Source organism: Halyomorpha halys, unplaced genomic scaffold, assembly GCF_000696795.3.
Source record: "Halyomorpha halys isolate HHAL.00 unplaced genomic scaffold, Hhal_1.1 Scaffold680.1, whole genome shotgun sequence".
Lineage (NCBI taxonomy): Eukaryota > Metazoa > Arthropoda > Insecta > Hemiptera > Pentatomidae > Halyomorpha > Halyomorpha halys.
This window is the reverse complement of record NW_027111055.1, coordinates 50,813-62,302: the sequence shown is the minus strand read 5'-3', so window position 1 is coordinate 62,302 and position 11,490 is coordinate 50,813. Positions and strand designations below refer to the sequence as shown.

At 31.0% G+C, this 11,490-nt stretch overlaps 2 long non-coding RNA genes across 2 annotated transcripts; both read right to left on the bottom strand.

The window, feature by feature from the left end:
• Window positions 1–2,116: 2,116 nt before the first annotated feature.
• Window positions 2,117–8,107, bottom strand: LOC136796191 (uncharacterized). The gene is made up of 4 exons (XR_010843890.1): window positions 7,144–8,107; window positions 6,358–7,065; window positions 4,738–4,861; window positions 2,117–2,131 (listed from the first exon to the last, which is right to left on the bottom strand). It is a non-coding gene; the product is annotated as an uncharacterized lncRNA (long non-coding RNA).
• Window positions 8,108–8,938: 831 nt separating this feature from the next.
• Window positions 8,939–10,081, bottom strand: LOC136796192 (uncharacterized). Its single transcript, XR_010843891.1, has 2 exons — window positions 9,886–10,081; window positions 8,939–9,111 (listed from the first exon to the last, which is right to left on the bottom strand). It is a non-coding gene; the product is annotated as an uncharacterized lncRNA (long non-coding RNA).
• Window positions 10,082–11,490: the final 1,409 nt, after the last annotated feature.

Genomic DNA, 11,490 nt, shown 5'->3' with positions numbered 1-11,490 from the left:
GTCTATCTGCAATGAGAGTTCTCCATACTGTAGTGGGTATAATATTTAATTCTGATCCAGCTCTTCATATACTGCCAGATGGATTATGATCAAAATATTGTAATATGGTCGCACTCCTTTCTTCATTTTGTAAAGGGGCAAAAATACCATCAGTACATGGTATTATAAAAATGTACCAGTTTCTTTAAGACATTTAAATGTGGAGCTAAATATAGACGTTTAGTAATCTTCTATTCGGAAATCATCTGGTGTATTTACAACGGGTAGCATTAGCATTACAAAAACTGTACACAAACACCATTTCGGCATATTCACCATTGGTATAAATTGAAGGTATAATGATGAGTACTCTGCAAAAGCCTCTTACAAACTGATAAATGTTATTGTCAGTTCCCAATGTTAATTCCAAATAGTATTAATCCTTATGTTGCCAATAGTTTTATACAGTCAGGGATAAAAGGCCATATTAGTACTCTATCTAATCCATCTCCTAAACAAAGCGTTTGCAAACATACCTTCACTTTGAACAACATTTACTATGGATCTTAATGTTTAAATTTAATTAATAAAGTAGTTAAAACAAATAAATAGGTTTTATTAATTTCATATAAGGTAAATGGTTCATAACAATGAAAATCTTTAGGTGTGAATATCTCCTAAGCTTAACCCTGAAACACCCTGTACATTATCCATAGTCAACTATCTTCTCATTATTCAAAGTAAATAAAGAAATAGAGTAGGGAAGTAGCACTAAGACAAAAAGACGAAAAGCAATGATTTCAGTTTAATTACAGTATGCTAAGAAAATTATTTATTTACATGTCCTAAATACAATAATTTATTCATTTTAATCCTTATAAAATTAACAAAATCTTAAACCAAAATAATAAACCATATAATCACTGCTTGAGAGGAGTTACCTTTAATGTAAAAAATACATTTTTTGTACTTGAAGAATCATGCAAAAGATTGAATGGCTTATTTCATAGAATATTTACTTGACAAATCATGCTTTTTACATAATATGAATATATTGTCACAAACATGCAAGAAAAAAGTTTTAATAGTTAAATAACTTTGAAAGAAACAACTAAATATATGAAGTACAATGTTCTATTGAAACAAGTATAATAATGAAATTACGAATTAGGTTCAGATGTCTCTTTAGAAATTAACAAGTTATACTATAAATTGAATACCAAACTCAAATGATTAAGACAAATAAGAAATATATGTGTATATATATTATTAAAATCTAAATATAGAAAACTGCATTTTTTCTTCAAAATATTATTTAAGTTTTATATATGAATATGAATGAGTAATATAAATGAGTATAAATATGACTGAATGTGTGTATATGTAATTATATGTTATTTAATGATTTTTTTTTTTCATTTTTAAACTGTATAACTTTGGATTCTGCACTAACTTACAACTAAGTATTTATATTATTTATATAGGAAACAAGTAAGTTATGACAACACTTGTAATAAATCCTTAAAAAAGAATACAAATTAAAAAAATGTTTTAATAATTTAAAAATGGAATAATGACATAGTAGTTTGAATCAATAGTCCAAATTAAAAAAGTTTATAGATAAAAAATTACTGAACATATTCACACTTTAATAAACAAATAAATATATATCATATCTTAATGTTATACATCCTTACTACGTTTAAAAAACAGTGAATTTCATGAGCAATAAGCACATGTTGTTGATCACTAGCTATAAATCATATGTTTATTAAAACCAAAGAATATACAAACAGTGTTTAGTTAATGAAGATTAAAAAAAAATATAGGGGGTCAGAGAATAACCCTACTACAAAATAGTGTCTCACTATACAGTTCAAAAAAAGGCCCCTTTACATTAGAAAATGCAATAAAGTTTTATAAGTTGAACAGTTGAAAAAAAATGTTAATTATACAATAAATAAAAGCCAAGGATAATAGAGAGGAACATGTTGATAAAGGAAAAAAACAATAACACTGTTTTATAAAACAGAATACACCATTTATAAGTTGTTCATACATCCACTGATGTGATGGTTATGTGGAAATAGGCTGTCCTTGGCCCTGCCTGGCCATGGCTTTCCGTTGTTTTTCACGCATCAGCTCTGCATCTCTGCAATGATCCATAAATATTATTTTAATTCATCAATTAAATTATAAGCTATATTATTATTATCAAGTTACTTCAAAACAGAACAATAATAATCATAAAAATATATTAATTATATATTTAATTTATTATGATGACCCTCCTACATTCTATTCATGGACAAGGAAATCAACAACCAAGCTAGACTTAGTGTTTGCCTCAAACAATCTGACTGTTGCTACACGGCAATGGGTAACAAACCAAATTGGAGGAAGCGACTACAGACCAGTTGTGCTCGAGATAGACTTAGATTACCCAGCCCTAAAAGCAGCTCCCCTACCTAAATGAAACTTCAAGAAGGCCAACTGGGGCATCTATACTGACCTCAGGAAACTGTTAGAAAGATTAGTGAATAATCGGTTTATTTGGCTTTTTGATAGATATGACCTCATAGTTCCCGAACAAGCTGGCTTCCACAGATTTCACTACATGGAAGATCAAGTTTCCTATATTGCTCAAGAAATATTTACAGTTTTCAAAAAAATGAGAACACAGTTGCAATCTGGGTTGACCTTCAAAAGGCTTTCAATAAGGAAATGAAAGAGGGTTTACCGAAAGCCTTTTCGAGCAGCCAACATAAGAATAAATGGAAAAGCCCTACTACGACTCAACAATTATCTTAAGGATCGAAAAGTATGAGTCAGCTTGAGAATTATAATGAGCCGAGCAAGGAAGTTGGAAAACAGAGTGCCCCAGGGAGGAGTACTTTCCCCAGAATTATTTCTAATCTTCATAAATGACATTATGAAGGATTTGCCAAATGACATCAAAGCACCCCTGTTCCCAGATGATATCACTCTCTGGAGTAGATCAAATCCTCACAGCAAAATATTGAATGCAAAAGACTCTAGATAGTCTCTGCCAGTGGCCCGAGAAACGGGCAATGACAACCTGACAACAATCAACTGCTCAATCTTTAGTCTTGAGAAAAACATACTGGATACTCTTAACCTCAAATCTGGCTAAAGATGGGTACCAAATTTACTTTGGCATTAAGTTTGACCCAAGACTCACCTGGATGAAGAAAATCGCTGGGTTTACCAGGAGTACAGACCTAAGAACATTGAAGTCCTTATACACTGGCAGTATCAGGCCTGCTTTGGAGCACAGGATAACCAGCTGGGGGACTGCTCCTGCCTTGAATCTCTAAGAAGCCTCAATCATAATAAATCAGGGACTAAGGATGAAACAGTAAAGCATTCTGCACATCCCTTCAGAGTTGGCTTCTGAAGTCCATGAAAGACAGGTGCCCATAGAAAGATCACAAGTAGTAGAAGACCGGCTTCCCTGGCTTGAATCCCTAAAACCTCAAATTGTCCTTCATGTTCCTGGCATCAAAAGCAAGAACATTCATGATGAACTTATGAAGTATCTTTACCTGTAGCTCACAAACAACAAGTACCCAAAAGACAAGTGGACTTGAATATATTCTTACGGATTGGCCACAAATGCAACAATAAACAGAGGGGTCAGTATCCATTTACAATTTTCTTCAAGGAACATTATTAAAAAGGCTGTTCCATCTGGCTTTGCTTCTTCGAATTATTGAACTAAACAAAAAGCTCCGCAGGGTCCCTAGTTCGACTGTGACCTCAGCCTTGATAAAGTAAAGACGCTAAATAAAAGCACCATTAGGAACAATGAATTAGGAGCCATCCACATCATAACCCTTGAGATGCCATCCACTAACTCACTTGACATGAAAAGGTTCTCATTTTCCGCTTATGAATGGGGCACAACCATCTTAGAGCCCACCTATTCCGAAAGCTCCACATTGGCTCTAGTCCTCTCATTGAGAGTAGAGAAGGTGAACAAAATGCCAAGCACATACTGAATGCAAGTAAAATCAAAAGCTATTGAGTGTTTTGTTCTAGTTCCCTTTTCTGATCCCTAGTTTTAAAATTAATTAACAACCAATATCTTTTTCTTTGATCTACATCTCGTCATCACGCAAATAAATATGATGTGCATAATTTAGTTTGTAGCTGTTAATAGCTAAGGATCAATTTTATCTATCAAGTACAGACTTTTTTTTTGGGGGGGGGGATATAGCACTTTTTTGATGATTATTGGAAAGAGTAGCTGATTATCAACATAACAGTATTCCTATGAGAGTATAGCAGTAAAGTGCTTTAATCGTTCAATTTATTACTTAAGTAATCCTAGTTACTCTGTCTAACCTCAGTTCCAATCCTCACAAAGCCTGTAAATTTTCCGTTGAGAGAAAATTTAATATGCAAAGCCAAGAATATAACCAGGTTAGTTTAGCAAAGGAAATTAACAAGCTGAGGACATCATAGCCCAGCACATAGGGGCCAGGGTTTCAGAGTGCCTGGTTCAGAACATTGTGGGTTTGATTCCTACTTGGTCAAGTATAATATAATAATGTTTCACAACAGTCCCGCGGAAAAAAAAAAAAAAAGAAGCCTCATTACCAAAAACTATTAAGTAGTTGTATTCTAAACCTTACATTACCAGAATATGAAAAAACGATTTCAAGTTTTAAAAAAACAACTAACCAGTAATTAATAAACACAAAGTGCATAAGAAAAAATGAAATTAGACATTACCTCTGTTTCCTTTGCTCTAAGGTCATTCCTTTGTTCGAATTTTTATCATTTGCTGCTTTTTTCTTCTGTAATTCCAGTTGTCGTTTTTGATTTTTTTCACGAGCAAGGTCACGCTGATTACCTCCTTTTAACACAAATAATTCATGTAATTTAATGCTGACATTTTTATAAAACTATTCTCAAAAATGAAAGGATTAATATGAATTAATTCAATTTAATTGATTAACTTTAACAAGACCTGGAATGAATTTCAAAGAATTCAAGAAAAGTATTGAAAGAAAATTAGGTTAAAGCATAAAAAAACAAACTGTTTCTTTACAACTTTTTTTTTTTAATTTTACTTATTTTTATACATTTATTTTCTCATTCAAAATGAATGGTGCATTCCAGTGAAAAAAAAAAGAGTAAACTGTCAAAGACAGCTATTCACATTAAAGCCATCAGAATACACAACAATATCAAGACAGTCAAATTATGAAGAGATGAAAATACTTTAATCTTCAATTATACAAGTATTATTTAGGCCAATACTGAACTTTTAAGGAGACAGTACCATTCAGTTTCAAATTCATTACTAATGTGTTCATATAAACTTTTATTCTCACTTTATGGATAAATAGCTGGCTATTAATTTTTTTTTCAAGAGTAAGAGTTTTCTTTAGTTTGACTGTTTCAGCTGGATATTTGAATTTGGGGAAGCTCACCACCTCTTAGATTAGTAATAACTTATTTTCTTAGAATAAAGTATCTGACTGTTTAATTTTTAATACAACATATGATTCTGAGTTTCATTTTCATCATTACATATTGATATCATATATGTTGTTTGCAGCAGGGTAGGTTAGTGGGTAAGGGACTGTGGATTTATCTCCTGGGCCCTGCTTTGAATCTGGCCAAAGCAAATAATAATTTATTCTGTTAAATCAGTCTTGAGTTGAATTTTCTGGATTTGGAAGCCCTCCTGGCATACACCTAGCCTCTAAAAAGTGGTTACTCTTAACTAAACGAAAAACAAGGCGGTTGAGCATGATATTGACCAAATAACTTCCTTACACAACCACTTGGCTGCAGTGGTATAGGTTCATATTTAAGGCAATTTTATAAAATAACCAGTACCTTAGTTAACCAAGTATTTAGGTGTTTGTCAACAAAGAGTAGAGGTGAAACAGATAAAAATTGCTTTACCAACAAAGGATTGGTGACCTATAAAGTAACACACATTAACTGAAATTGGTATGATACGATTTATGACAACCAAAAATATTACTACTATAAATTCTGTTTTCAAAGTTACTGAGTATCAGTAAACAAAAAGAAGTGGCGGTTACTTGATTTTTACCATCTTGATTCCCCCCTCGCCCCCCAAAAAATAACAAAGATAAAGTTATGAAATAAACCTTTTCAGAAAAATACAATTTTATAATACTACTCCACAAGTTTCACTTCAACTTATAGGGTGAACACAAGATCTAAACGCCCCACTGTGGATAGAATGCCGATATTAGCCTGCTTAATGCAGGTAGGTGAAAGAGAAAATATTGGACACCTGAGTACTCAGTAAATTCACTTTTTTTTCTAGGAAATAAATATCAAAATAAACTAAATTTCTATCTTACTTACTGACAATAATTATAATTTGTACTTTTTCAGATTAGCAAAAAAATAATAATTACAAAACTTGGAATTAAATTAAATTAAAAGAGATAAAATTTAGAAAACAAATAAAAATTTAAAACAGTAAAGTCTAAGTAAATATAGAAACAACAAAAAATCATAAAGTTTAAAAAAATAAATTAAACAAAAATCATAAATTCCTCCCTTTTTTTATTGGCTATGTGAATTCAGACTTCAACAAATGTTTTTAACTTCTTGCAATAATTATTACTTAAATTATAACATGTTATCTTATCTCTATCCACTTGTAAATATAATTTGTTATAATTTAATTAAAATTTGATCCATCAAAGCTAGCAGCCATACAGTTCTTATCTCTTGTTTGTCATTAAATGTGAACATGATTGTCAATACCTTTGAATATTTATAAATATATTTTGATCATCAGGGACCTGATCTTAATTTATTTATAAATGTAATATTAACCGAAAAAGGTGGAATAATCATTAAAAACACAATATATTTACAAATGTTTTTGAACACAGAAAACTCCATAAATGAAGTAATTTATTTACCTTAAAACATGAATTAGGCTTACAAGTTTGAATCCACTCTGGGGGGGGGGGGAAGGGGGATTGAATTTTATTTTGTGGTGGTGCGACGGAATGAAAACTTGACGCAACTACTAGGGTTAGAATAGGTTAGTTACCTGAACTGAAAAAAGGAATTGTATATATTCATTTAAGTAAAAATTCAAATGCATAAAATATGATAAAAGATCAATAAAATCACCAGATTTCAAAACTCTTAAGCCTTCCTAAAACCTTTATAATCTAGGTAATCCCAATCATTGTAATATATGCTCTGGAATGAAAAAAATTAGTTTATTAGTAATTTATTAGTTAAAATTTCAAAGTTCTAATTTCGATACCACCAACATTTATTTGGAATTCCAAGATTTCCAATGCAAGATTTTGTGTCCACCTACCATCTTAAGAATGACACTTTTGAAGTAATACTGATTTTGCGTTTTGGGGTTAAATAACAATGCCTTTCTATTTAAGCGAAGTCAAAGTTTTATAATTCATACTAATTGATTTTTGGGCATACTTTACATCGTAAAACATAAAATACAAGCTAAATTCCTTCAATTTATGACACATTTTCTGTTTTCAACTTAAAGAAATAAAAAGTACACATCTCTATTAAACTATAATCATTTTAACAAATAATCTAGTTACCTACTGTGTGTTTTACTTGATTAATACTTAACTTAGATTGAATGGATATCTTTTCCTATTGCATCAACTGTAGTATAACAGCAGGATGGGAATGTTTCATTCTCAACTGATTATATAAATTCTTGATTGAATTGGAACCATTCAAACTCCAAGGCATTAATATGTAGAATTAATACTGATTGGTGCTTAAATAATTCAACATTCATCCAAATAAATAACCTAACATGACAAAATATGCACTGGGTACAGCAGTACGCAATACTCTGCTGTAAAGCTGTATAAATCCTTTAAATAAAACGTTTATAGAAAAATATTATATGCAATAATTAACTTCTGAAAACCTTAAGGAGATGCTGTTACTATAAGAATTGAATAATGTCAGAAGTATGAAGGATAAATTAAGTTCAAAATAAGAGTATAAACTAAATTAGATAATGTAAATATTCAATAATGAGATATAGATAGTTGAGCGTAGATTAATGATTGGAGAAGTTTGTCGGCGGGGGGGGGGTGCGTCAGCAAAGAACAACATAAATAAATATGGTTTTGTTTATTTATGTTGTTCTTTGCTGACCGCAGCCCCCTCCCCCTTTAATTGATGATTTTAATTCTTTAGCGTTATAAGCTGATAGGAAAGAATAGCAGTAAATATTAAAACTTCTAATGGTAATATGAAACAGATATGAGATAAAGCAAAAAATGTATTAAAACAATGCACATTAAAATAATCATCTAAAAATAAAATAACTAAAAATTCAAAATAACCATTAGTAATTCAATTGAAGTACAGGATGAATTGGTATAAGCGAATGGACAGGAAATGAGCTGTATGAATACTTGCTCCAATCTTAATCCAGTGAACAGTAAACATATTTTGTGAACCAAAAAGAATTACAGTATTTAAAAAATAGTTTGAAGACAAAATTCTGTAAGTACATCTAACAACAGCTATAAAATGCACATCAGGTTGAAAATTGAGAGGATGTATGTAATAACAACTCATAAGACAAAACAGGACTTATAAAAACATTAAATTAAAATAAACAAAATACACAACTAAGGACAAAAACGAAGTAAGTGTATTATACTATTTGTGATCACTAACATTGATTTAATGTGAATAAAACAAATAAGAAAATCAAATTAAAACTTGATCAATTAATCCTAGCCAATGTGTAGTTTTCATCAACAATTCAATTAAAATAACAAGTTACAAGGTATTCATGAATCACTACAATAACACTAATTCAAATCATTATTATTTATAACTAAAACACAAACTTACTCGTCATAGTGTCTCCGAGGAAATTTAAGCGTTGTTTAATAAACCAACTATCGTTAGTCTCTTGTTTAACAAAAAACCATATAACAACAAAAAACAAATAAACAGTAACTTTCCAAAAATGGAGTAAAAGATCAGTTACAGGTTGCGAATAATGAACTACGGCAAAGAGCCACAATCCGAAAGTAGGACTCACGTCCCAGCTGTTCCTGATCGAGAGTGTATGTACTGAAGTACCTAAAATATTATCAAATTAAATCGTCCTGAGTAATACTGATATGTATATAGATGAAATTTATAAATTTTATTTGGCCTAGTGAAATTATTTTAATGAATATTTATTTCTAATATCTAAATAAACTACAGTATGAATTTAAATGTTTCAGCTTCAAGTTGTATTCTAAGACATCACTAATGTCTTAACGTATTTTATTGGAAATCAAAAGGTACTTTTTAATCGTTTTTTAATCTCCATTTTCAATTATACATTCATGCTCTTGGTCTTAGGGCAATATATGAGCACGTGAAAGTTTGAATTTAAATTATTGTTTATCGTTATGATATTTGTAACGACCAAAAATGTTTCGAAATGTACAAAATCAAACAAATTTTCAATATTTCAGTTTGTTTTAAAACATTCTTGGAATATCACTGTGTAATTTGAGCCATATAACATATTAATTAATAGTCTTCAGCTCATAAATTGTTACATAAGCTCAGCCGGATGGACTAAAGTATTTGATACAATCATTTTCATTATCTTAAGTTCGTCTTTGATTCAAAACAATCTAGGCATCTAGTTGAATAATGTGAGCCACCAAACGTAAAAAAAAGCTGAACCGTTTCCTCGAATAATTGCCACACTTCTACAAACGGTCAGATCATATCATAATCAGATGGACAAATATTTAAATACTTTTTTTTTATCCTATTTGAGATTACGCTAGTTGGATAAAATTGTTAAGAAAATGTGTATAAAATAATATTCACAATATTTATTGGAGATGATACCTTAGTATGTTACTTAAGGAAGTTAATAACAGTTCATTCGATAGCTAATTGCTATGCACTAACTAAGAAATTCCTATGTTGGGGGTTAAATGCTTACTCATTTCAGCTAATTTTAATTCTATATTTTCCAAAAAAGTACTGAAGTATGAGTTATACACTACTAGATTAATAAAGTTTAAACAATGCTGTGTTGTAAATTTTAATTAATGTGACTAAATGACAGTATTACTAAAAGAAATACATAGTCAACAAAATGAGGCATATTAGCACGTGATTGAGGGGAAAATCGAAGCATAGTACAACATAGAATAGTGATAATATTTTAAATGGAAGTTTTTTCCACCTCTACATCTTAATAAATTAAAACAAACAACTCCATAGGAAAGGAATCCAGGATAAGCTAATTTTAATTCTATATTGCCCAAAAAGTACTAAAGTAAACGTTATACATTTCTAGTTTAATGAAAAAGAGCAGGATCTGTCTAAGATCCTTTTATATTTAGCATTAGAGTTAGGCACGGGAAAGAACTAAACAACTGTGATGAGTATCCCATAGCAACCCATGGTGCCTGTCGTTAGATTTATTTAGGTTTAGCCCGTCCCTAATTCGTGCACCATCTAAAAAACGGTTTATTATTGGCCTTTGAAACACAGGGCCCAATCAACGTTCCGCATGAACGTACTTGGATATTGATATCCTTGCTGAAATCTATAAAACCCAATTTGAACCGTTTCGATTCCCCAACTTACCTCTATCAGAGTTCTAAAACCTCTCACATTTTTAATGACTTTTATTCAGGTTTTATTGAGAATTTAAGAATCAAAATTGAGATTCGCCACCTTTCTTTTGATACTTCATTCGTCAAAATCCATCGGCTCTGAGTGCCAAAAAAGGTTTCTATAGTACCGTAATATAGATGAGTACGATAAATATTTTCTTGGATTCCTGTGACGTATAGGTAACACGACCACCTGTTGAATATTTTTCCAACTAGTATAAAATTTTTTAAAAATTTAAATTGGTGTTCCCATGTCTGGGGCATCTCCTTGTAACTTATTACATTTAAGTTATTATTATAGCAACGTGATAATTACTATGATAATGATATTTAGAGGTAAAATGGATATTTGTTTACTTCATGGACAATCCTTCGAATATAATTTTGATTTACAGCAGTTAAAACCTTATGATCTTCTGGTCATAACAGGGCCAGCAGAAAGTAACAATCACAAGCATTGCTCAACGGAGTTCAATCTGAAATAGTAAAACTTGATGGGACATATTTGGTCGTAAACGGGCAGTACTTGTACTTACATCAGGCCCCATTCCTTAGAAAGTAACTTAAGTCGAGTCCTATTCGACAAAATATTGATGTTATCAAATCCATTGAGGAAGAGCTTATTTCATTTAGTAGTGTTTTTTTTTTTCGAGATAAGTGTTAAGTCCAAGACCAATGCAAGTGATGAGCCGCGCTAATACCAGAAGGCTTCAGACGAAACAATGATTAAAATCGAAAGGACCTCGCAGCCTTCTACTAGTTTCAAGTAAAACTTCAAGGAGCCCCCACTAGAGATATAACAACCCAGAGCTGCGAAAACCAAAAT